At 37.0% G+C, this 26,708-nt stretch overlaps 1 long non-coding RNA gene across 1 annotated transcript; it reads right to left on the minus strand.

The window, feature by feature from the left end:
• Window positions 1-1,739: 1,739 nt before the first annotated feature.
• Window positions 1,740-26,708, minus strand: LOC109497772. Its single transcript, XR_002737219.2, has 4 exons — window positions 26,418-26,708; window positions 17,538-17,687; window positions 3,418-3,511; window positions 1,740-1,961 (listed from the first exon to the last, which is right to left on the minus strand). It is a non-coding gene; the product is annotated as an uncharacterized LOC109497772 (long non-coding RNA).

The following is a 26,708-nucleotide window of genomic DNA, read 5'->3' on the forward strand; positions in this document are numbered from 1 at the left end:
CGGTCAAGTCCATCTGGTCCAGTGTATCATTCAGGGCCATTGTTTCCTTATTGATTTTCTGCTTAAGTTATCTGTCCATTGTTGTAAGTAGAGTATTAAAGTCCCTGCAATTACCACATTCTTACCAATAAGATTGCTTATGTTTGTGATTAATTGTTATATATATTTGGGTGTTTCCAAATTGGGTGCATAAACATTTATAATTGCTAGCTCTTCTTGGTGGATAGACCCCATGATTATGATATAATGCCCTTCTTCATCTCTTGTAACAGCCTTTAGTTTAAAATCTAGTTTTTCTGATATAAATGTGACTACTCCAGCTTTATTTTAACTTCCAGTAGTATGACAGATGGTTCGCCATCCCCTCACTTTCAATCTGAAGGTGTTCTCAGGGCTAAAGTGGGTCATTTGTAGACAGCAAATAGAAGGGTCTTGTTTTTTTATCCATTCTGATACCCTATGTCTTTTGATAGGAGCATTTAGTCCATTTACATTCAGTGTTATTATTGAAAGATATGGATTTAGAATCATTGTATTATCTGTAGGTTTCATGCTTGCAGTGATGTCTCTGGTTCTTTGCAGTCTTTGCAGCATTCCACTCACAAAGTCCCCCATTAGGATCTCTTGTAGGGCTGGTTAAGTGGTGATGAACTCCTTCTGTTTTTGTTTGGCTGGGAAAATCTTTATTCCCCTCTTCTATTCTGAATGATAGCCTTGCTGGATAAAGTATTCTTGGCTACATTTTTTTCCTGTTCAGCACATTGAATATTTCCTGACCCTCTCTTCTGGCCTGCCAAGCTTCAGTAGATAGGTCTGCTACTACCCTTATGTGTCTACCCCTTTAGGTTAAGGCCAGTTTGTCCCTAGCTGCTTTCAGAATTCTTTCTTTACCTTTGTATTTTGCCAGTTTCACTATGATATGTCATGCACAAGATTGATTCAAGTTACATGTGAAGGGAGTTCTCTGTGCCTTCTAGATTTCAATGTCTGTTTGCTTCCCCACATTGGGGAAATTTTCAGCTATGATTTGTTCAACTACACCTTTTGCCCCTTTCTCTCTCTCTTCTTCTGGAAATCCTATGATATGGCTATTGTTAAGTTTCATTGAATCACTTAGTTCTCTAATTCTCCCTTCCTGGTCCAGAATTTTTTTGTCTCTCTTTTTCTCAACTTCATTTTTTTCCATAATTTTATCTTCTATTTCACTTACTCTCCCCTTTGCCTCTTCAATTCTTGCTGTCACTGCTTCAAGTTTATTTTGCACCTAATTTACAGCATTTTTAAATTCATTATGACTATTTTTTAGTTCCTTGATCTCTGAAGCAGTAGATTCTCTGCTGTCTTCTATGCTTTCTTCAAGCCCAGTGATTAATCTTATGATGATTATTCTAAATTCTTGTTCACTTACATTGTTTATATCTGTTTTGATCAATCCTTTAGCTGTCATTTCTTTCTGGAATTTCTTTTGAGGAGAATTCTTCCATTTCATCATTTCGGCTACTTTTCTTATCCCTTATGTGTTTTTTTTTTATTTTTTTTCAATGTTTATTTATTTTTGGGACAGAGAGAGACAGAGCATGAACGGGGGAGGGGCAGAGAGAGAGGGAGACACAGAATGGGAAACAGGCTCCAGGCTCCGAGCCATCAGCCCAGAGCCTGACGCGGGGCTTGAACTCACGGACCGCGAGATCGTGACCTGGCTGAAGTCGGACGCTTAACCGACTGCGCCACCCAGGCGCCCCATCCCTTATGTGTTTTAAAAGCTTGTTATGGTCCTGCACCTGTGAGACTACTATATTAAAGAGGGGTTATACACTGTCCAGGGCCTGGCCCTTCAGGCCTGTTTTTTCGAATGTATTACTTGCTCTCTTGTTGTGACTTTGGTTGCTTTATCTTCCTACTCATAGTGATGTTTTGGACCCTTTACCAGGTATACTTTGATTTTTTTCATTGATGTTGCCCTGGAAAAGAAAAGAAACAAACAAACAAAAACGAGACAGACAAAAAAACCCTTTAAAACAAAGCAAAACAAACAAAAACACCAGCTACAAGAAAACAACGGGGCAGGGAAAAGGAAAAGAAAAGAAAATTGACCAGGCAGAGAAACTATACAGCTTAATCCAGAGAGTGGCAGAGGAAAATAAAGAAGGAGATATAGAACAGGTATAAAGAGAATAGATTAAATATGTCTGCTTAAACAAACCAATAACCAGAATAACCAGACTAGAGGAGGGAAGAAATAAGAAGAAAAAAAGGAAGAAAAAAAAATATATATAATAGGAATTGTCCACGAATTAAATCAGAAAATGCAAAACTGCTGGGTGCCTTGGAACCAGTGGCAGCACTGATCTGACGGAGGGGCTGTCTTGTTCATCAGCATCTATCTTGCTTCAGTAGATACACAGTTACCAGGTGCTGAGGCGTGTGGTTTGGTGTAGGCGGGTCTGCCTCCCCTGTGGGCCCACTGTCTGTTCCCTGAGGCCCAACCTTGTTGGTGATAGGGAGAAAATTGGTGACACTCCAGTCTCTCCTTCACAGACCAGGTGTCCCAAACCACTCTGTTCAGGCCATCCTCACAGTGCCATCAGAGTGAACGAGGCCAGTTTGTCTCACTCTGTGGACTCCTGCACCTCCCTGGCACTTGGTGGAGATTTAAACCCTGATGTCTTAAGGGGTCCTGCTCTGTGCATTCAGTTCTAGAGAAGTGCCACTCCATGCCACCAATGATATATTGGCTCTGGCTGGCAGGCACAGGCAGTGTTTGTCCTTTGAACTGTTGTATACCTTCTTCTCACAGCACTCCAGGGAGGGGATTGCTTTCTCCCACTATGGAATGTGCCTCTGAACTAGTTACTGAGCCTGGAGCTGGCTTCCCTCCTCCCCAGGTGCACAAACAGAGCAACTGGCCCCAGTCCGGAGAAAACTCTGCGGTTAGAGGTTGGATCTTTCTCCCTCCGGGTCCGTGATTTTTTCTCTTGTCCAGATACAGTCTTATGCTTCCCCTGACTCTCTTTTCTTCCCTTTGTCTCTCTGAAGAAGGGGATCCCTCCCATCTGTGCCTATGCTGTCCATTTTATCTCTCCCAGTTCACAATGACACACCTATGGCCCACCAGTTTGTCCTTGTGGGTCTCTGGAGACAACTCTGTCACTCTGCAGCCCGGACTCTTGGAATCTAGAATCCTTTGGCCTCAATACTGCTGTGTTTGAGGGATGAGGGAACTTTGGGTCCCCTTACTTCTCCACCATGTTGGATCTCCCTGAACTCATAGATTTTAATATGCATTTTGCATATTAAATGCATTAATCAATGCATATCAAATGTAGTCATTACTTTACAAATTTGTCTTATTTTTGGCCAGATAAAAATGATGTCTTTGTCCTCTTAACAGTGATGTCTGTAGTCTTTGATAGTTACCTTGCTTTCAGAAGTGACAAGATATCCCAGGTACATTTTTTTCTGTTTCCTGTGCCATATTTGGAGTCAGCCATTTCTTCAAAAGTCCTGGTTTCTTTTATAAAGGAATAGCATTTTAAGACCACAATCTATGCACTAGAAATATTTATTCATTGTTAATAGATTGTAATTATGTTTAGTCCTTTTCAGTGAACAGGGTTAGGAAATACGTATTAATTTAGGAAAAGAAAAATAAATTCTAAACTTATAGCTATATTTTTTATTCAAATTAAAGATTATCAGGTTTTTAATTCTTCATTTTTATATTTGCAACTCATTTTCTTATTTTGAAAAAAATCCCAATAACACTAATGTAATTACTTATTTGATTTTATTCTAATGCACTCACATAGACATTGAATATTATATATATAATATTGTAATAGCTTCAAAATAAATACAAATAGCTTCAAAATTAGTACAAACCTACTGAATTCAATTTAAGTCTTTTTTTGCTGGTATTTTTGTCTTTAGATGGATAGTCAAAATGTAGTGCTTTAAAGTTATGATAATTTTTCTCAAAGTGGTTATACCACTAACTTCATACAGAGTTAAGTTTATTTCCTTGATTTTTGCTTTAGACAGTCTACTCTTTAAATATTTTTTGAAGTTTATTTATTTATTTCAAGAGAGAGAGAGAGTACAAGGGGGAGAGAAGCAGAGAGAAGAGGGAGAAAGACAGAATCCCAAGAAGGCTCTGCACTGCCAGCATGGGGCCCAATGTAGGGCTTGAACCCACAAACCGTGAGATCACCCAACTGTAAGTTGGGCCCTTAACCAACTGAGTCACCCAGATGCCCCACTCTCCTTAAATATTCTTAAAATTAAATTTTGGTCCAGTGTGTCATTCAAAGCTATTGTTTCCTTGTTGATTTTCTGCTTAGGTGATCTGCCTATTGCTGTAAGTAGGGTATTAAATCCCCCTATTATTATGGCATTATTATCAATAAATTTCTTTATATTTGTTATTAATTGATTTATATATTTTGGTTGCATTAAGTTGGGGGCATAAATATTTACAATTGTTAGCTCTTTTTGATGGATAGATCCTTTAATTATGATATAATGTCCTTCTTTATCTCTTGTTACAGTCTTTGTTGTAGTATCTAGTTTGTCTGATACAAGTATGGTTATTTCAGCTTTCTTTTGATGTCCATTAGCATGACAGATGATTCTCCATTCCCTCACTTTCTTTTTTTTACACTTAAAAAAATTGTTTAATATTTATTTGTTTTTGAGAGACAGAGAATGAGCAGGGCAGGGGCAAAGAGAGAGACACAGATTCCAAAGCAGGGTCCAGGCTCTGATCTGTCAGCACAGAGCCTGATGCAGGGCTTAAACCAATGAACCATGAGATTATGACCTGAGCTGAAGTCAGATGCTTAACCAACTGAGCCACCCAGGTGCCCCACCATCCCTTCATTTTCAATCTGCCAACATCTTTAGGTCTTAAATGAGCCTCCTGTAGACAGCCTATAGATGGATCTTTTTTTTTTTTTTTATCCATTCTGATACCCTATGTCTTTTGCTTGGAACATTTATTCCCTTTATATTCAGGGTGATTTTTTTTGTAATTCCAATGTTACAATTTATTATTTTTAAAAACTTGAAGTTCTACACCTAAAAAAAAAAGCAATCTCTACACCTAAAGTGGGGCTCAAACAACCCTGCAATCACGAGCCAAATGTTCCACTGATTGAGCCAGACAGGTGTCCCTCCAATATTGTAATTTATTTATTTATTTTTAATTTTTAAAATTTACATTCAAGTTAGTTAACATATAGTGTAATAAAGATTTCAGAAGTAGAATTTAGTGATCTATCACTTACATACAATAACCAGTGCTCATCCCAACAAGTGCCCTCCCTAGTGCCCATCACCCATTTAGCCCATCCCCCCATTCAACATCCCTCCAGCAACCCTCAGTTTGTTCTCTGTATTTAATGGTTTGCCTCCCTGTCTGTTTTTATCTAGTTTTTGCTTTCCTTCACCTATATTTATCTGTTTTGTTTCTTAAATTCCACATATGACTGAAATCATATATATTCAGGTGGATTATTGAAAGATATGAATTTAGTGCCGGTGTGTTACCTGTAAAGTTGATGTTTCTGGTGATGTTCTCTCATCCTTTGTAGTCTTTGTTGGTTTGGTCTTTTTTTTTTTACTCCACTCAGAGTCCCCCTTAAAGTTTCTTGCAGGACTGGTCTAGTGGTAATGAACTCCTTTAGTTTTGTTTGTCTGGGAAACTCTCTATCTCTCATTCTATTCTGAATGACAACCTTGCTGGATAAAGAATTCTTGGCTGCATATTTTCCCATTCAGCACATTGACTATTTCCTGCCACTTACTTCTGGCCTACCAAGTTTCAGTGGACAGGTCTGTTGCTGATCTTACGTGTCTACCCTTGTAGGCTAAGGACCATTTTTCCCTAGCTACTTTCAGAATTCTCTTTTTATCTTTGTATTTTGCAAGTTTCACTATGATATGTTGTGGTTTTGACCTGGTTTTTTTGTTTGTTTCTGAGGGCTGGTATTCAAAATCTATGGAGAACTTATCAAACTCAACACCCAAAAAGCAAACAACCCAGTTAATAAATGAGCAGAAGATATGAATAAACACTTTTCTAAAGAAGACATCCAGATGGCTAACAGACACATGAAAAGATGCTCAACATCATTCATCATTAGGGAAATACTAATCAAGACCATGATGAGATACCACCACACACCTATCAGATTGGCTAAAATTAACAATACATGAAACAACTGGTATTGGTGAGAATACAGAGAAAGGGGAAACTTCTAACACTGCTGGTAGGAATGCAAACTGGTGGAACCACTCTGGAGAACAGTATGCAGAGCCCTCAAAAAACTAAAAATAGAACTACCCTATAATCCAGCAATTACACTGTTAGATATTTATCCAAATGATACAAAAATACAGATTCAAAGGAGTATATGCACCCCAATGTTTATAGCAGCATTTTCAACAATAGACAAACTATGGAGAGAGCCCAAATTCCCGACTGATGAATGGATAAAGAAGAAGTGGTATATATATAGAATGGTATTTTACTCAGTCATCAAAAAGAATAGTCTTGCCATTTGCAACAACATGGATGGAGCTGGAATGTATTATGCTAAGCTAAATAAGTCAATCAGAGAAAGACAAACATCATATGATTTCACTCATGTGGAACTTAAGAAACAAAGCAGATGAACATATGGCAAAGGGGAAGAGAAGGAAAGGAAACAAACCACAAGAGATTGTTAACAATAGAGAACAAACTGAGGGTTCCTGGAAGGAGGGAGATGTGAGATGGGCTAGATGGGTGTTAAGGAGGGTACTTATTGTGATGAGCACTGAGTGTTGTATGTAAGTGATGTATTAATAAATTCTAATTCTGAAACCAATATTGAATTGTATATTAACTAAAATTCAATAAACAAATAATTAAAAATTTAATTTGGGTTTTCAATTATGCAAGATAGACAGTTGTATCCAAAATAAAAATTATAAAATCTGATATATTTAGAGGTCTAGCTTCCATTCCTGTTTCTTTCTTCTCTTCCTTCCCCACTTCCTATAAAATGATTAGATTTTATTTATCAATATTTTTCCAAAAGTTAGCAAATACATATCTCTCTCCCTCCCCTCCCATTTCTTATACAAAGTATAGCATATTATTTCTACTATTCTGACTCCTGGGTTTTTTTTTTTTTGACACTACTTTCTGAATATCGTATCATTCCTTGGACCTATGAAGAGATCTTCATAACTTCTTTCACAGCTTCACAGATCTCCATTGAATAGATATATTGTAATTTATTAGACTAGTCTTTAGTTAATAAAGTGAGTAAATCCCAGTATTCTATTAATAGAAATAGTGTTAAAATAAGTATTTTTGTGTATATTTAATTTCATATTAAAAATTTTATTTTAATTGAAGTTTAATTAACATACAGTGTTATATTAGTTTCATGTGTACAACATCATGATTCAACAATTTCATACATTACCCAATGCTCATCATGACAAGTTTACTTCTTAATCCTCATCACCTATATCATCACTTCCCCCTGACTTCCTTCTGGTAACCACAGTTTGTTCTAAATAGTTAAGAGTCTGTTTCTTTCTCTTTTCCCTTTGTTCATTTGTTTTGTTTCTTAAATTCCACATATGAGTGAAATCATATGGTATTTATCTTTCTCTGACTGGCTTATTTCACTTAGCATTATACTCTGTAGCTCTATCCATGTCATTGCAAATGGCAATATTTCATTCTTATTTATGGCTGAGTAATATTCCATTGCATATATATATATATATATATATATATATATATATAATCTCACATCTCTTTTTTCCATTTATCTATTGATGGACACTTTCATAATTTGGCTATTATAATGTTCCTATAAACACAGGGGTGCATATATCCCTTGGAATTAGTGTTTTTTGTTTGTTTGTTTGTTTTTTTGGTAAATACCCCATAGTATGATTATTGGATCATAGGGTAATTTTATTTTTAAATTTGTGAGGAACCTGCATACTGTTTTCTGCAGTAGCTGCACCAGTTTGCACTTCCACCACAATTGAGAGGGTTTCTTTTTCTCCACATACTCGTCAACACCTGGTGTCTTTTGTGTTGTTGATTTTAGCCATTCTGACAGGTATGAGGTGTTATATCATTGTAGTTTTGATTTGTATTTCTCTGATGATGACCAATGTTGAGCATCTTTTCACATGTCAGCCATCTGGATGTCTTCTTTTTTTTTTTTTATTTAAAAAAAAATTTTTTTTTTCAACGTTTATTTATTTTTGGGACAGAGAGAGACAGAGCATGAACGGGGGAGGGGCAGAGAGAGAGGGAGACACAGAATCAGAAACAGGCTCCAGGCTCCGAGCCATCAGCCCAGAGCCAGATGCGGGGCTCGAACTCACAGACCGCGAGATCGTGACCTGGCTGAAGTCGGATGCTTAACCGACTGCGCCACCCAGGCGCCCCCTGGATGTCTTCTTTGGAGAAATTTTTGCTCATGTTTTCTGCCCATATATTAATTGGATCATTTGTTTTGGGTGCATTGTGTTTTATAAGTTCTTTATACATTTTGGATGCTAACTCTTTATCAGATGTGTCAATTTCAAATGTCTTCTCCCATTCCATAGTTTCCCTTTTAGTTATGTTGACTATTTCACTGTGCAGAAACTTCTAATTTTGATATAGTTCAAATATCTTATTTTTGCTTTTATTTCCCTTGCCTCAGGAGACACATCTGGAAAATGTTGCTACAGTCAATGTCATAGACACTGTTACCTGTGCTCTCTTATAGGATTTTTATGTCTTAGGTCTCACATTTAGGTCCTTAACCCATTTTGAATGCATCTTTGTGTATTGTTTAAAAAAGTAGTCCAGTTTCATTCTCTTGCATGTACCTGGACTGGTTTTCCCAACACCACTTGTTGGAATAGACTGTCCTTTTCCCATTGGATATTCTTTCCTGCTTTGTTGAATATTAATTAATCATATAATAATGGGTTTATTAGTGGATTTTCTCTTCTGTTCTATTGATCTATGTGTCTAATTTTGTGCCAGTACCATACTGTTTTGATTACTATCTTTGTAATATAATGTGAAGTCAGGAATTATGATACCTATAGTTTTGCTTTTCATTTTCAAAAATGCTTTGGCAACTCAGAGTCTTTTGTGTTTCCAAATAAATTTTAAAAATGTTTTGTTCTAATTCTGTGAAAAGTACTGTTGGTCTTTTCATAGCAGCTACATTAAATGTGTAGATTGCTTTGGAATAATATTTATTAACAATATTTATTCTCCCAATCAATGAGCATGGGATGTCTTTCCATTTCTTTGTGTCATCTCCAATTTATTTCATCAATGTTTTATGGATTTCAGAATGCAGGTCTTTCACCTCTTTGGTTAGGTTTATTCCCACGTGTCTTATTATTTTGGATGCAATTATATATGGGATTGTTTTCTTAATTTCTCTTCCTATTGCTTCAGTATTAGTTTTTAGAAATGCAACACATTTTTGTACATTGATTTTGTATCCTGCAACTTTACTGAATTCATTTACCAGTTCTACTAGTAGTTTTGGTGGAGTCTTTAGGGTTTTCTATGTAGAATATCATGTCATCTGCAAAGAGTGAAAGTTTGAGTTCTTCTTTGATGATTTGGATGCCTTTTATTTCTTTTTGTGTTCCGATTGCTGTGGCTAGGAATTCCAGTACTATGTTGAATGAAAGTGGTGATAGAGAACATCCTTGTCTTGTTCCTGACTTAAACCTACTTTGTTGAGGGCTTTTATCATGAAGCGATGTTTTACTTGTTGAATGCTTTTTCTGCATCTACTGAAATGATTATATGGTTTTTATCCTTCTCTTATTTATGTGCTGTATCACATTGATTGATTTGTGAATATTGAACCATTCTTGCATGACAGAAATAATTCCTACTTGATTGTGGTAAATGATTTTTTTAATATATTGTTGACTTCTGTTTGGTAGTATTTTGTTGAGGATTTTTGCAGCTATATTCATCAGAGATAATGGCCTGTAGTTCTCTTTTTTGGTGGAGTCTTTATCTGGTTTTGGTATTAAGGTAATGTTGGCTTCATAGAATGAATTTGGAAGTTTTCCTTCCTCTTGTACTTTTTTTTTTAATAGTTTGAGAAGAATAGTGTTAAATCTTCTTCAAGTGTTTCATAGAATTCTGGTTTTAGACTTTTGTTTTGGGGGAGTTTCTTGATTACTGATTCAGTCTCCTTACTGGTAATCAGTATATTTATATGTTCTATTTCTTCCTACTTCAGTTTTGGTAGGTTACATGTTTCTAGGAATTTATCCATTTCTTCTAGGTTATACAATTTGTTGGGATATAGTTGTCACAATATTCTTTTACCATCATTTGTATTTCTTTGATGTTGGTTGTTATTTCTCCTTTTTCATTTGTAATTTTACTTATTTGAATACTTCCTCTTTTTTATGAGTCTGGATAGAAATTTATGAATTTTGTTTACCTTTTCAAGGAACTAACTCCTGGTTTCATTTATCTGTTCTACTGTTTTGTTGTTGTTGTTTATTTTTATATCATTTATCTCTGTTCTACTGTTTATTATTTCCTTCCTTCTGCAAGTTTTGGGTTTTGTTTGTTTTGTGTTGTTTCATTTTTTTTAGAGAGAAAGAGCACAAGTGGTAGAGGGAGGCTCCACATCTAGCATGAAGTCCAACATGGGTTTCGATGCCACAATGGTGAGAGCATGACCTAGGCTGAAATCAAGAGTTGGTTGCTTAACTATGCCCTCCAGGTGCTTCTGTTTGTTGTTCTTTTTCTAGCTCCTTTAGGTGTAATGTTAGCTGGTTTAGATGAGATTTTTCTCGTTTCTTGAGGTAGGCCTGAATTGCTATAAACTTCCCTCTTAGAACCCCTGGCTGATTCTAAGCAAAGAAAAAGTTTTAAACCATTGCATTGTGTTTTCATTTTCATTTGTTTCCTTGTACTTTTGGATATTTTCTTTGATTCCTTGGTTAACTTATTCATTGTTTAGTAGCATGTTATTTAACATCCATGTGTTTGTGGTCTTTCCACATTTTTTCTTGTGGTTGACTTCTAGTTTCATAGTGATGAGTTCGATCTTTTTGAATTTGTTGAGACTTGTTTGTGGCCTAATATATAATCTATTCTTGAGAATACTCCATGTATAGCTGAATACAATGTGCATTCTGTTTTAGGATTGAATGTTCTATTAAAAACATCTGGTCCACTGTATCATTCAAAACCATGTTTCCTTATTGATTTTCTTTTTTTAATTTCTTTTTTCAACGTTTATTTATTTTTGGGACAGAAAGAGACAGAGCATGAACGGGGGAGGGGCAGAGAGAGAGGGAGACACAGAATCGGAAACAGGCTCCAGGCTCTGAGCCATCAGCCCAGAGCCCGACGCGGGGCTCGAACTCACGGACCGCGAGATCGTGACCTGGCTGAAGTCGGACGCTTAACCGACTGCGCCACCCAGGCGCCCCTAGATTTTCTGATTAGATGATCTGTCCATTGGTATATGTGGGGTGTTAAAGTCCCCTACTATTATTGTATTACTATTTGCTAGTTCCTTTATGTTTGTTTTTAAGTGTTATATGTATTTGGGCGCTCCCATGTTGGTTGCATAGCTACAATTATTATACCTTCTTGTTGGAATTACCCCTTTATGATTATATAGTGCCCTTCTTTGTTTCTTTTTACAGTCTTTGTCTTAAAGTCAGTTTTGTCTGATATAAGTATTGCTACTATGGGTTTCTTTTGACATCCATTTGCATGATAAATATTTCTCCATCCCCACTTTCAATCTGTAATTGTCTGTAGGTCTAAAATGAATCTCCTGTAGGCAGCTTACAGATGAGCCTTGGTTTTCTTTTTTATCCATTCTATCACTCTATGTCTTTTGATTGGAGTGTTTAGTTCATTTACATTCAAAGTAATTATTGAGAGATATGTATTTATTGCCAATTTGTTACTTGTTTTGTGGTTATTTTTGAAGTTTTTCTCTGGTCCTTTCTTCTCTTTCTTTCATGGTTTGCTGGTTTTCTTTAGTGATATAGTTGAATTTTTTTTCTCTTATTCTTTGCATATATATTAGTGGTTTTTGATTTGTGTTTTCCACTAGGTTTGTATATAACATCTTCTGCATAAAGTAGTCTATATTAAGTTAATGGTTATTTACGTTGAACATAATCTTTTCTCCTCTCTTCCTCATGTTTTAGGTATATGGTGTCATATTTTATATCCTGTTATTTTGTGAATTCCTAGACTGATTTTTACAGATATATTCATTTTTACTGCTTTTATGTTTCCTATTTTTAAAATGTCACATTTGATCTTTCAGATCCACTCAGAATTCCCTTTAGTATTTCTTGAAGGCTGGTTTAGTTATCATGAACTCCTTTAGTTTTTGTTTGTCTGGGAAACTCTTTGTCTCCCCTTATATTCTGAATGGTAACCTTACTGGGTAGAGTATTCTTGGTTGCAGATTTTTCCCATTCAGCACTTTGAATATATCATGCCACACCCTTCTGGCTTACAAAGTTTCTGCAGAAAATCTGCTGATTACCTTATGGGGTTTCCCCTTATATGTAACTGTCTTCTTTTGTCTTGCTACTTTAAATTTTTTCTTTATTACTACAATTTGCAATTTTAATTGCAACATGTCCTGGTATGGAACAGCTTTTGTTGCCGGGCGGGGGTGGGGGGGGGTGGGGGGGGAGGGGGGGTGGGAGGGTGGTGGTGGTGGTGGTGGTGTTCTCTGTGCCTCCTGGATCTAGATATCTGTTTCCTTTGCCAGATTAGGGAAGTTTTCAGCTATTATTTCTTCAAATACATTTTCTGCCCTGTTTTCTCTTTCTTCTTCTGGGATCCCTATAGTACAAATGTTATTATGCTTGATGGCATCATTGATTTCTGTATGTCTATTTTTGTTTTGCATAGTTCTTTTTCCTCTCTTTAGTTCAGCCTCATTACTTCCCATTACTCTGTGTTCTAGATCATTAATTCATTTCTCTGCTTTTTTCAAGCCTGGTGTTTATTCCATCAAGTATGATTCCCATTTTATTTATTGAACCTTTTATCTCTGCTATGTTATTCCTTATCTCTGTGTTAAGGTCTTACTGATGTTTTCCACTCTTTTGTCAAATTCAGTGAGTATCTTTATGATCATTACTTTAAATTCTCTATCAGGCATGTTACTTATATCTGTTCCTATTAGATTTCTGGCCATGGCCTTGTCCTTTTCTTTCATTTAGGACAAATTCCTCTGTCTTCTCATTTTGTCTAAGTTTCTGTGTTAGGAAAGTCAACTATGTCTCCTGTTCTTAAAGGGTAATGTCTTGATGAAAAGAGGTCCTGTAGTGACCTGCAGTGTGGTGTCCCCTGTTCCCAGGGCCTGGTGATTTTGGGAGTGTCTTCAATGTGAGCTATGTGTGCTTTGCTATTGTGTCCTGGCTGCTTTGTCCTTCAAGCCTGTCATCTGCAGAGGCTCTCTTTACCTGTTGTGGGCAGTGTTTGGTCCCTGAACTGAATGTGATGTATTTTAACTAGGTATGCTCTTGTATGCTTGTGAAATGAGACTTGACACCCCACCACTGGATTTGAGGTTCTGCAAACCTCCCAGTTCAGGAGATGCTGTGTTGGAAGGTGTTTGGGCTGATCTTTCTTGGGGAAGGAACTTGCCAAGGTGAAAACTGAAGCAAGCCTGACTTGGCACAGTGTTTCCACTGGAGCACAGGGTGGGGTGGGTGTGTAGGGGGTGTGTGACTTGATATAAGCAAGTTAGGTATGAGGGTCAGTGCTGTGCTGATTCCTGCAGGTGGCCCTGTACTTATGTTGAAGGGCAGGGGAGAGAAATGTCTCCTGCCAGTTCCTTTGTTTCCGGAGGGATCTCTCTGTGAACTCTGTCTCTTCAGAACATGGTCTCAGGTGAGCAAATAACCTTACCCCTGTGTGTTCCAGGTGCTCTACAGATCACTATTTCCATGCTGTATGTCCACAGGCTGTTTGCCCTGCCTTTTCTCCAAAAGCAACCCAAACGCTCCCTGGGCTCTCTCTGAGCCAAGCCACTGACCCTAAAACTCTAGGCTTTATGCCCTGCTGGTTGCAAGAACTCATGAAATTTGGCCCCTCTTGCTTTCCAAGACAATTGCTATGGGGAATTAATATGCCTTGTGTGGGCTTCTCCAAGTGCTAGTCTGTCTCTCACCCTTGTCCATGATCACAGCTCCTTCCCTACCACAGCAACCTTGATCTGTCTCTCTCCCAAACTCCATCTCTGCACTTCCTACCTTCTTTGATGTGGCCTCTTCTCTCCCTTTAGTTGTAGAGTTTATTCTGTCAGTCTTCAGGTCACTTTCTGGGGTATTTAAGATAAATTGACAGTCATCTATTTGTATTCATAGGTGAAGGTGAACTTAAGGCTCTCTTATTCCACTACCATCTTCCCAAATCCTTATTTAATCATTCTCCTACCATTAGGCATTTTCACAATTTTATTTTTTTCATGTAATTTGTGTGTGTGTGTGTGAGAGAGAGACAGAGCATGAGCAGAGAAGGGGCCGAGAGAGAAGGAGACACAGAATCTGAACCAGGCTCCAGGCTCTAAGCTGTCAGCACAGAGCCTGACGTGAGGCTTGAAATCATGAATGGTGAGATCATGACCTGAGTCAAAGTCAGAAGCTTAACTGAGTGAGCCACTCAGGTGCCCTGATTTTCACAATTTTCCAATTAGTAATATTCTAAAGAATACCATAGTTAACATCTATATGCAAAATTTTCTCATTTCTCTTTTATCTATAGATTTTATAAATAATTTTGCTATAGTGATGAACATTGAAAATATTACACTAAGTATAAACCAGTCACATAGACTTCATATTGTATGATTCTTTTATAAATAGCTAGAATAGTTTATATCTATAGAGACAGGAAATAAAGTACTAGTTGCCTAGGGCTGGGAAAGTGAGTGAGGATATTGGGGATTGACAGCCAAGGCATGTAGGAGTTCTTTTTTGAGGTGATTAAAATGTTCTAAAATTGAAGGGTGCCTAGTGGCTCAGTTGGTTAAATGTCTGGCTTCAGCTCAGGTCATGATATCACGGTTCATGAGTTTGAGCCCCACATCTGGCTCTCTGCTGTCAGCACAGAACCTGCTACAGATCCTCTGTCCTCCTCTTTCTATGCCCCTCTCCTGTTGGTTCTCTCTCTTTCTCAAAAATAAATAGATAAACTTTAAAAAAAGTTCTTAAATTGATTGCAGTCATCGTTGCACAAACAAATATAGTACAAGCCATTGAATTGTTCACTTTAAGTGATTACATGCATTTCAATAAATCTATTCAAACCAGATTTTGACCTAATTATGTCTGCTGCTTTTCTATTCTCTACCTCACTAATTTGTGTTTTTACTCTCATTATTTCCTTCTTTTGATTTCTTTTGGCTTATAGGGCTTTTTTTGCCTCATTTTGTATCTGGGAACTTAATTCACTTATTTTAATTCTTTAATTTTGATTGACAATAGTATCTAGTGTATTGAATTTTCTTCTGATCACTACTTTACATACATCCCATAGGTTTCAGTGTGTAGTGATTTTATTGTCTTTTTTGTAAACTCTGTAAATTTATTTTATATTTTCTTTTACCAAGCATGTTTAATAGTATGTCTTCAAACATAAATCTAGATTCTAGGTTGACAGTTTCTTCCCTTTCATCACAGTGGAGAGGTTTCATTTTCTTCTGACCTTCATCTTTTTCTGAAGTGAAATCAGCCATCCTTCTTATACTTATGTCCTTTTCTCCCTCCTCTTTCTTATTTTAGCATTTTCTCTTCTCTTTAGGTTTTCAGTACTTCTTTTATTATATACCTAAGTTTTTTTTGAAAGTCCTGGGGGATTATTGAGCTCCCTGTCTCTGTCTGTTCTTGGTGTTGCTATCTTTTTTTGGGGGGGGGGGAGGTTAAGTTTATTTATGTTGAGAGAGAGCAGGGGGGTGCAGAGAGAGGGAGAGAGAGAATCCCAAGCAGGCTCTGCACTGTCAGCACAGAGCCCAATGCAGGGCTCTAACCCATGAACGATGAGATCATGACCTGAGCCAAAATCAAGAGTCAGATGCTTAACTGACTGAGCCACCCAGGCGCCCCTATTGTTTTAAATCAGATTAATAAAGTTTGGGCTAATATTTCACTTTTTTGCCTGATTTGGGAATTGTGATGTTTTCACCTATTTGTGGGCATTTCTTTTTAGTGTGCCTTGTGTATAGAGATGTTATTTTGTTCCTTACTCCTTTTTTCTCACAGTAACCATTGGTTTGAAACTTCTCAGGAGCTTCCTAGGTGAAATCTGAAACTAGCCCCTGTACACAGAGGGCAGGAAGAGACCAAAGAAAAACACAAGCCATTCTAGGTTAGTAGGTGGCAGCAAAAGGAACTTATATACAAGGTTTGTGTTTGGTGGCAGCAAGATAAGTGAGTCTCTGTGCTGGCCTGCCAACTCTTAAAAGTTTACATAGAGGCCTTAACTGGATTCAGTCACATATACCATGCAGGTGTTCTCAACACCACATCGCCATCTCAATACTATGTTCTGGGGCAGCCTCTGGGCATAAGAAAGTCAAGTAGAACCCACATTCCAAGGACAGAAAGGGGATGAGGAGCCACCTAGTGCCTGAGTCCAGCTCACAGGTCACTGTCTTCTTAATGATCTTCTTCAACAATAACTTTATAAAGGATTCAGTTGTGTGATCTATTTGCTTGCTCATGCTTAAGTGAGGTATTTCTATATTAGTGGAGGATGTAACCTAAGGATAACCTTCTTAATGTCTCAGTTCTAGAGCTCCCTCTTAGGTTGTTTTCATAAAGTGCTCCTCCCCCTATGATTGCATCTCTTGTTTCCTTTGCCTTCTCTATTCCTAACTGTTCAATTTGTTCTGCTCAATTTTAGTTTCAGCAGTTTCTTAATGTGGGCTTTGTCCTGTAAGAAAACTTCCATCACTTAGAATTGAGAGTTTATAGGACTCAGACTGCTCTCGTCCTACTGTTATTTGGGACTGGGAGTCTTCAAAACTTCATCCAGTTTTGGCTATTCTCAGATTGGCCTTATGAGTATTTCTGAGAATACTTATAGTAATTTGGGGGCTTTCCAGCTCTCAGGGCTATCAGAAGACCCTCTTTTTTCTCTGCTCCCTCCTGTGTAGCTGCTGATAATGCCATGCATGTTTGTTACTATTGGAGATTGATTACTACCTACTCAAATTTTAGTTCATGAGAATACTTTGTCACCTAGTGTGTTATTGATGTTTTGGCTTCCCTACCCTACTTCCTCTGTTTGTTTTTATGGCGGGCTTTAGGAAGTTAAAAAACATATGGTACCATTTTATCTTCCTAAAAGATATGAGGAAAAACCACATTTCTGAAATGTAGTTAAGAAAGTGATTTAGAGCATGAACTTTAGACTTAAGAATGAAAAACTTAGCTCTTTGTTACATGATTTTTGGCCACTGATTTATTCTTAGTCTCCATTTTCTTACCTGTAGGAATGATGTTCAAAATTCTTAATAATTGGAGTAGTCCATGTGCTGATGGATAACAACAAACACTGTGACTAATAAAAATGGATGGCTTTGAATAACTGGTTCAGCTGTATCAGTATGAATTGACTGAAGACCAACAATGCTCATCTGTAAAATAAAATTGTAATTATATATGTCTTGCAGTTTTGTGAAGAATAAATGTAATAAATGTTTGTAAAAGGAATTTGGTGCAGAGCCCATGACATAGTAAACACTTAATAAATGGTATCTATTATTACTGTTATTTATCAAAAATTGGGAAACACTAATGTACTTGTAAACTTTTCCTGGATGTTCTCTTCACTTTTCACCTTACCTGCTATTGTCAAAGCGTACTCTATTCTCTGAGTTTTCATAAAACTTTAAAAATCATTAATGTAGCATTTTATCACATTTTCCCGCATTGTATTTAGTGGTAGAAAAAGGAATGATATTCAAAATATCATAACAGAAGCTGTCTATAATGCCAGGCCTTTGGTTGCGGGATAATAGGATGTCATATGGGTCTCAGAGATGGGACCTAGTTGTGCCTAAGGTTATTGTTGTGGGTTAGGGAACTAGGGTCTTATGGTATCAGCTATTTATCAACTAGTACAGAAATATTTTGGCATCCTATTAGTTAATAGGATCACACTTGTGTGCCCTGGCTGAACTTAAGCTGTTAGTATATACAGTTTGCATCTCTCTTTGTGGCTAGGACTTTGTCTGACACAGATAATCAATATTCACTTGCAACAGGGTTAAGAACATGTGTGCACATGAAAGAAGCAGTTAAATGGGGATGACAGAAATGGGGGGATCAGATAATGATCTTAGAGGAGGGAACACTTTCAGAGAAAGTTTCCACAGTAAATAACAGATATTAGTAAGAATGTTTATACTTTTTAAGTGGAAGAAAGCATCAATGAAGATATACTGACAGTAAATCTGTCAAAAATAAAACCAAAAATAAGCAAAACTAAAAGCAAAATAAAAGCAAAAATAAAAACCAGCCACACCTAATGAGGTAAAAAACACTCACATCTGATGGACACAGTTGCTGTATAAAGTATTTGACGAAATCATCTTCTAGAAGTAAGAGGGAAGAACTAGAGAATACAAATTTAAAGACAGTTGGTTTGCAATAACTTTGGTAAAACTTGTCCTGGAACATTTGACAACTAAATGAAAAGATTCAAGAGAAGTTTGAAAGTCCCAGGTGAAGATGCTCACACAAAATTTTGCTCTCACAAAATAACAATGGGTCTGATTAAAGCTATATTTTAACTGAAAAGACAGCATGCTTGCCACAAAATTATAGAGATGGAGAATAGATTAGTGGCTTCCAGGGGTTACAAGGTGGGGGTGGGGGCAGTAAAGACAGGAATTGACTGGCTATGAAAGGGTAGCACCAGGGATCCTTGATTGGGATGGTGGTTACATGAATCTAAACATGTGATAAAATTGAATGGAACTACACACATGTACACACACACACACACACACACACACGAGTGTGTGGAAAACTGGTGAAATCTGAATAAGTTCTTAGAGTATGCCAACATCAATTTCCTGGTTTCAATATTGTAGTATAGTCAACAAAAGATGTTATTATTGGAGAAAGCTGGGTCCTGGTACACAGGACCTCCCTTTACATTCTTTTTTTAAGCTTCCCGTGAATCTATAATTATTTCAAAATAAAAAGTTTTTTAAAAGACTACCCACAGCATACTTGTAAACTCACATAAAGTTTATATAATTTTAGAAATTAGCTGTTACTTTTCTCAGTTCTATGCTTTGTGTCACAGTATTTCCTCAGGGGGAAATGTTCTTCTTTTCCTTTGTCTAAATCCAGCCTGTCTTTTTAGGACATCTTCCAGGAAGCTTTACCTAATTTATTTTTTCCTTTAAAAATTTTTTAAAAATTTTAATGTTTATTTATTTTTGAGAGAGAGAGACAGAGTGTGAGTGGGAGAAGGGCAGAGAGAGGGAGACACAGAATCTGAAGCAGTCTCCAGGCTCTGACCTGTCGGCACAGAGCCCGACGTGGGGCTCAAACTCACAAACCATGAGATCATGACCTGAGCCAAAGTTGGACACTTAACCAACTGAGCTGCCCAGGTGCCCCCCCTTCTTTTGTTGAATAATTCTTATGTCTTAAATACCTGATTCTCCACACATTTGTTTCTCTTCCTCTCACAAGTTGATGGTAGTTGTTGAGACACACTACCTGGCATGAAGAGTTCATTACCCTACCTTCTAGGAGCTCCCTCAGTTCAAGAGAACTGTCTCACTCATGGCTATGTTCCTTTCCTAGAGTGGCCAAAATCCTATGGCTGACCTCTTGCCTCTCAGAATGTCTTGGAATGTTGATTCAAACTTCAAAATGTTTAATGTTTGTGGGATCTCTAGTGATAACTCCTTTTTCATCCCTGATACTGTTAATTTGTGTTTTATTTCTTAATCAGTCTAGCTAGCAATTTATGGGTTTTGTGGACATGTCAAAGATCTAATCTTTGGTCTTGTAAATATAATCTGTTTTTAGTTTTCTATTTCATTGATTTATACTTTTATTTTTATTATTTCTTTCCTTCTACTTTCTTTGGCTTTACTTGCTTTACCTTTTCTAGTTTCTTCAGGTAGAAATTTAGATCATGAGTTACACATTTCTTCTTTTTTAAAACAAGTATTTAAAGCTATAAATTACCTTCTAAGTAGCTACGAATATTTAGGGATTTTCCAGGTATTTTGCTTTACTTATTTCTGATTTAATTCCACTATTGTTAGAAAACATAATGTATGATTTTAATCTTTTAAAATTTATTGAGATTTGTTTCATAGCCTGGAAATGATCTATCTTTGTGAACAAATCATGTGTATTTGAAAAGAATGTGTATTGTACAGTTGTCGAGTGCAGTATCCTTTATAGGACACTTTATGTTACTTTATAGTAACAGGTCAATGTGGTTGATAATACTATTCAGACCTTTAAGTCTTCACTAAATTTTAATCTAGATCTCATACTAACTACTAAGAGAAGAGTGTTGAAATCTCCAACTATAATAAGTTAAAAAAAAAAAGGAAATAAAGTTCCAACTATAATTGTGGATTTGTCTGTTTCTCTTTTCAGTTCTGTCAGTCTCAGCTGTGGTAGACAGGAGATAATGTCTCTTTTCAATTTTTGAGTCTTAGATACCTTAAAATCCTGCTCCACACATGTGTGTTTCAGGTGTCAGCCACAAATATGGGCAGTTCGTACACAGAATTTGGTCTTCTTCCTTTTTGACTTCTTTCCTAATTGGGACTTCCTTTCTTAGATTATTCCCTACTTTCCAGCTATTCTAGTTGTCCCAAACTCTGTCTCCTGGGACTGAGGATAACAACTGGGATTCTCCCTCAAACAAAAAGCCATACAAATGGGAAGTTACAGTGTCCCATTTCTTTTTTTTTCTTCTTTTCCTTCTTTCTTTTCTTTTTCTTTTTTTACAAAAGGATTAACTCCTCTCCTGTATACATCTTCTTGTGGTGTTCTCTCTTTACCTTCAGGTAGTTATTTTTTCTACTTGGTCCAGAGTTTACAGTTTTTACCTACAGGAGGGCTAGTCCAATTGGAAGTACTCAGCTACCACTAGAAGCAGAATCTCTTATTTTTTTACTAATGTCTGTTAAGATCTGTGCTCATTTCTCTCATTCTCAATATTGGTTACTTGTGTCCTCCCCCACCCCTTTTTTTTTGATTGATCAGATCTTTAGCTAGAGACTTACTAATTTAGTCTTTTAGAAGAAGCACATTTTCTATTCAATTAATTTCCAAAAGTATCTTTATTTCCTTCACTCCTACTTTTGTTTTTTTTTTCTCCTAATTTCTTAAAGTGGGAGTCTAATTCATTTTAGATTTTCCTTTTTTCTAATGAAACATATAGAGCTATGATTTTTCCCTCTAAGCACCACTTTCACTGTGTTCTACACATTTTGATATGTTTTTATTTTTATTCAGTTCAACATATTTTTCAGTTTTCTTGTGATTTCTTCTTTGACCCATGGGCTATTTAAAAATATGTTGGGGGCGTCTAGGTGGCTTAGCCAGTTAAGCATCAGACTCTTGATTTCAGCTCAGATCATAATCTCAGGGTTTGTGAGTTTGAACCCCATGTTGGGCTCTGTGCTGACAGCATGGAGCCTGCTTGGGATTTTCTCTCTCTGCCTCTCTCTCTCTCTGCCCTCTCTCTGCTCATGTTCTCTCTCTCTCAAAATAAATAAATAAACATTAAAAAATGTTGTTTAATTTCAAAATATTGGGAGTTTCCCCAGATATCTTTCTGTTACTGATTTCTAATTTAATTATATTCTGTAATATAAATATGATTTGATTATATTATTCTAATTTAATTGTTATATAATTATATTACAGCTAGATAACATATTAAGTAATTTTAATGTTTAAATTTATTGAGATTTATGAACCAGCATAATAAAGATACATTTTGCTTTTTACAAAGTAATCTATAAATATTAATAGGTCAAGTTGGTTGATAATGTTTTCCAGTCTTCTATACACTCACTGTTGTTTTTGTCTACTTGTTCTATTAATTGCTGAGAGATGAAGTTTAAAATCACTCACTATAATTGTTGATTTTTCTAAGTCTCCGTTCACTTTTTGTTTCACGTATATCAAACCTCTGCTGTAAGTTGCATACAAATTTAGGATTGTTAGATCTCTTGACAACCTAATCTCTTTATCATTACAAATTGTTCCTATTTTCTACAGCATATTTGAACAGATGCAACTTTATAACCAGACTATAGTAAAGCATGTAATTCCCATAACAAATGTGTAGAACAAGCATAGACTTTGCATTAAAGGTGACATTCTGTAAGAACAAAGAACTTTCCCGGGGTTAAAAAACAGGATATCATGGTGGAATTTCTTGTAAACAAACTAGTTATCATTCAATCTCAAAATGATAGTATGCAAGATAAGTAAGAAAGGACATTCATTCCAACCCAGCTAATGTTAATTTTGTTAGTGTCTTTGAGGTAAATGTTGTCTGTTTACAATTACTTTTATGACAAGATGTAGTGGCATGCTTAATTCTGTTTTCTCAAGGCCTCTGTGTCAAAATTTTCCCTATTCTCTTAATAGCTGGATACTTCCTTAACGTGATAAAAGATAAAAGATTTACCTCAATCTCCCAAACCAGCAGCATACTTAATGGGAAAACTAGAGGTATCCCATTAAAGGTAGGAATAAGACAAAGAATCCCACTGTCTTCACTATTATTAAATATTTTTATTGGAAATAACTAGCCAATACAATTAGATATGTGAAATTAGAGGTATAAAACTTGGAAAGGATTAGGTAAAACTCTATCTCAATGATACTGTAATCATAGAAAATCTAGAAGAATCAACTCCAAACAATAAGACAACTTAGTAAGGTAGTAGAACATTAATATGCTGAAAATGATATTTCCATATATATGAACAACCACCATATGTAGTAACTATCCAGATTTGATAGTTCTGGGCTGCTGCTGAAAGATAGACTGGATATGCTGGATTAGCTCCTGTCACTATTGAGTGCATTTCTCAAAATAGACATTTCACCACTTAATAGTGCCCCACATTGACAACACTACAGTCAACCCCTCTCATCTCTCCACCTCCTATCCCTGTCCTGGTTCCTTATAAGGTAAGAGGTAGCAAAACAGATACTTTTCTTAAACATATAGGAAACAGAGAGTATCAGATTGGATAATTTTGGCTATAAGAATTAGAAACTCTGTCTCAAGCTGACTGGACAATAATGATAACTAATATTTTTGAGCACTTACAACATTACCAGTGCTATCTAAACTCATTTAATCTTCATACCACCTCTATCAGAAAATAGGGAAACGTATTAGATAACCCTACAAGAACTTCAGAAAGAGGGTGAGTTCCAGCTTTGGAATGACATTTCTATCACTTCATTCAGTTGTCCTCAGCATCAGCTTTATTCTCTTGTGGTTGGCAAGATGGCAGCATGGGCTAGATGTTTCCACATCAAGAGGACAATGTGTTAGAAACTGCCCTAAGCAAGAAATGGAAGTATTTTCCCTTCAGTCTGATTGAACCAACTTGTGTCACTTGCTCATCCTTTGACCAATAACATTCTTAGAAGAATTCATTATGGTTATTGTTTTAAATTTAATTAGTATTATTTTTTAATGCTGGGAATAGGATAGCCATCTGAACAAAATATGAGTTTTGTTACAAAGGAGTAAGAGAGGAATAAGTATCTGTTGGATACATACCAACATTATTCACTGTATTTTGAACTCCATATTAAATTTAGGTTAAAACTTTAGCAGATGTAAGTCCAGTGATAGAAATGTGAATTCCGAGTTTTCAAGCAAATGGTCAAAGAAAGTATATTTTATGCTTTCCTATTTGGAAAGTAAATATGCAGAACTAATTGATCCAGAGTTCATTTTCATGAATATTGCATGAAATACACATACACAAAACCTCATAAGGTTTTTGTTATTTGATTTATTCTGTGAAATATCAAACTTCATGTAAGGCACTGCGATCTCAATCTTTCTTTGGAAATTTAAGAAGTCAATAGTTAGTGTCAGATTGATGATGATTATGCAATGGATGCCCATTTTATTTCCTCTGTTGTACTCAAATAGTTCTTATAAGTTCAGGCACCTCAAAATTTGATTAAATTCTTCCTAAACAGCTATTCTGGAGATTCCTAATTTAAAGACAGGCCACTTTGATAATGTGCTCTTTAGCCAGGAGACTCCAAAGTGATGGAACTTAAGTACCACAACCCATTTGTTGCATGGGAAGAAAATAATAGAACTTTGATTAAAATTTTATCTCAGTTTTTAAAAACTCTACTTTTTGTGAAAGTTTTTTTTAAGTTTATTTATTTCGAGAGAGCAAGAGTAGGGGAGGCATGGGTGGGGGGAGAGAGAGATAGAGAGAGAGAGAATCCCAAGCAGGCTCTGCACTCTCAGCACAGAGCCTGATGCAGGGATTGAACTCAAGAACTATGAAATCTTGACCTGAGTGGAAATCAAGGGTTGGTCACTTAACCAACTGAGCCACCCAAGTGCCCCTTGTGAAAGTTTTATTGTGTGCACAATATATATCAATACCATACATAGTACACGTATATAATTTAATTTGATTTTTTAAAGTTTATTGATTTATTTTGAAAGAGAGAGCTAGAGGGAGAGAGTGTGCATGCAAGTTGGGGAGGGGCAGAGAGAGGGAGAGAGAGAGAATCCCAAACCAGTTCCCCACGGTCATTGTGGAGACCAATACAGGACTCGAACTCAGGAACCATGAGATCATGACCTGAGCCGAAGTCCAATGCTTAAATGACCTAGCCACCCAGGCGCCCCTTATTTGATTTATTTTTTTTAAATTTGTTTAATGTTTATTTATTTTTGAGAAAGAGAGACAGAGCATGAACAGGAGAAGGGCAGAGTGAGAGGGAGACACAGAATCCGAAGCAGGCTTCAGGCTCTGGGCTGTCAGCACAGAGCCCGACATGGGGCTCGAACTACTGAGCCATCCAGGCACCCCTCTTATTTGATTTCTAATAGGGATGTTTGATTAAGAGTTTGAAGATTATCACCTTAGATTAAACTTGATTAGTCTGGTTATGGAACACATCAAATTTAGGGGACTGACCAATAGAGAGACTCTACTTCTTGGACTTCACATTTGACATTAAAAAAGTAAAGGATGGTAATAGGGGTGATGACAGCAGTGAAAAAATCAAAATGAAAATAAGGATAGTTAACAGTTATGGCTCATTTACAAAGTGCCAGACACTAAGTGATTTACATCCTCTTTACAAATCTATGAGGTAAATTCTGTTATTACCCATTTTACTACTTAACTCACGGAGTTTAAAGCTTTTTCTTACCCCTGCATTCCCTGGAGCATAGTAGGGTTAATAAATATTTGGCGAATAAAAGAAAATTTAGTGTTGCCAAATTTCTCAGCTACATGGGGCAAGATGGACTTCAGAGCCAGAATGGGATTCAGATGGCCTGAAACCACATCTCTGTAATGAGGGAGAATAAAGTAAATTGAAGGCAAAGTACAAGCTACTGTTCCCCCCACCCCGCCCCCACCGGGATATGTGTGACATTCCTCAGGCACTCCTGGCTGCCCAAGAACAAAGGAAAGAAAACAAATGGTTAAATAATAGAGGTCACAGTCATACAGGACAAGAGTCTCCATCAGTTTACAAATATCTTAGTAAATTACAAGAAAAAGGCAATCTTATCAATAGCCTAATCTTCAGAAACCCATAGACTCAGTTTCCCGAAGTTCCTAGTATCACTCTCCCCTCCGCAGTGATGTGGGGAAGAAAGACAAGAAGGAAATGGCAGGTAAAATTAAATTTCCTTAAAACCTACAGCCCACTGACAAATACTTGAGACAAACACAGAGTACAACTTTTTTCCAGGAACCCCCTACCGTCCTAATGTTAACGCCTTACTAGAGGAAAAACCACCTTAGCTTGATAATAGCAAGGCCTCATATCTTAGGAGTCATCTTTAGCATGGGAAAGTCCCTCTGGAGGCCTCCCTTGTATCTTAACCTCCCCTAATTCCATAGTATATAACCAGTTGCTCTTCACAACCCCAGCGCAGCTCTTTCTGCCCACAGGTCCTGTCCCGTACTTTAATAAAATCACCTTTTTGCACCAAAGACGTCTTCAAGAATTCTTTCTTGGCTGTCAGCTCCGAGCCCCACCATCATCCCAAAACATCATCACTTGGACTTCAACTAAAGCTCCAGATCCTATGGAGGAGCAATAGAAGCCAGGGGTTTAAATTTCCTCACCTAGCGCCGCTGGACTGAGTATGCTGGGGACACAAAACAAAAAGAGGGGATCTGAAGAGACGACTCCCTTCCCCGTGCGGGGACCGATGATGAAGCCACAATCTACCATTCTCAGACTGGAGCGCCAACTTGGATGCCCTAACACAGAGCCGCAGCGCTGGAGCGGCTGGCGCACCTCGGCGCTCTAGCCCCTGGAGGACGACGCACTGGAAGTCTCAACTGCTCTCTGCGGGGCTTGCGGGCCTGCGGGCTAGTCCCACCCACTCTCCCACTTCCGGGAGGAAAGCACAC

Source organism: Felis catus, chromosome A2 (genome assembly GCF_018350175.1).
Source record: "Felis catus isolate Fca126 chromosome A2, F.catus_Fca126_mat1.0, whole genome shotgun sequence".
In the NCBI taxonomy this organism is placed as follows: domain Eukaryota; kingdom Metazoa; phylum Chordata; class Mammalia; order Carnivora; family Felidae; genus Felis; species Felis catus.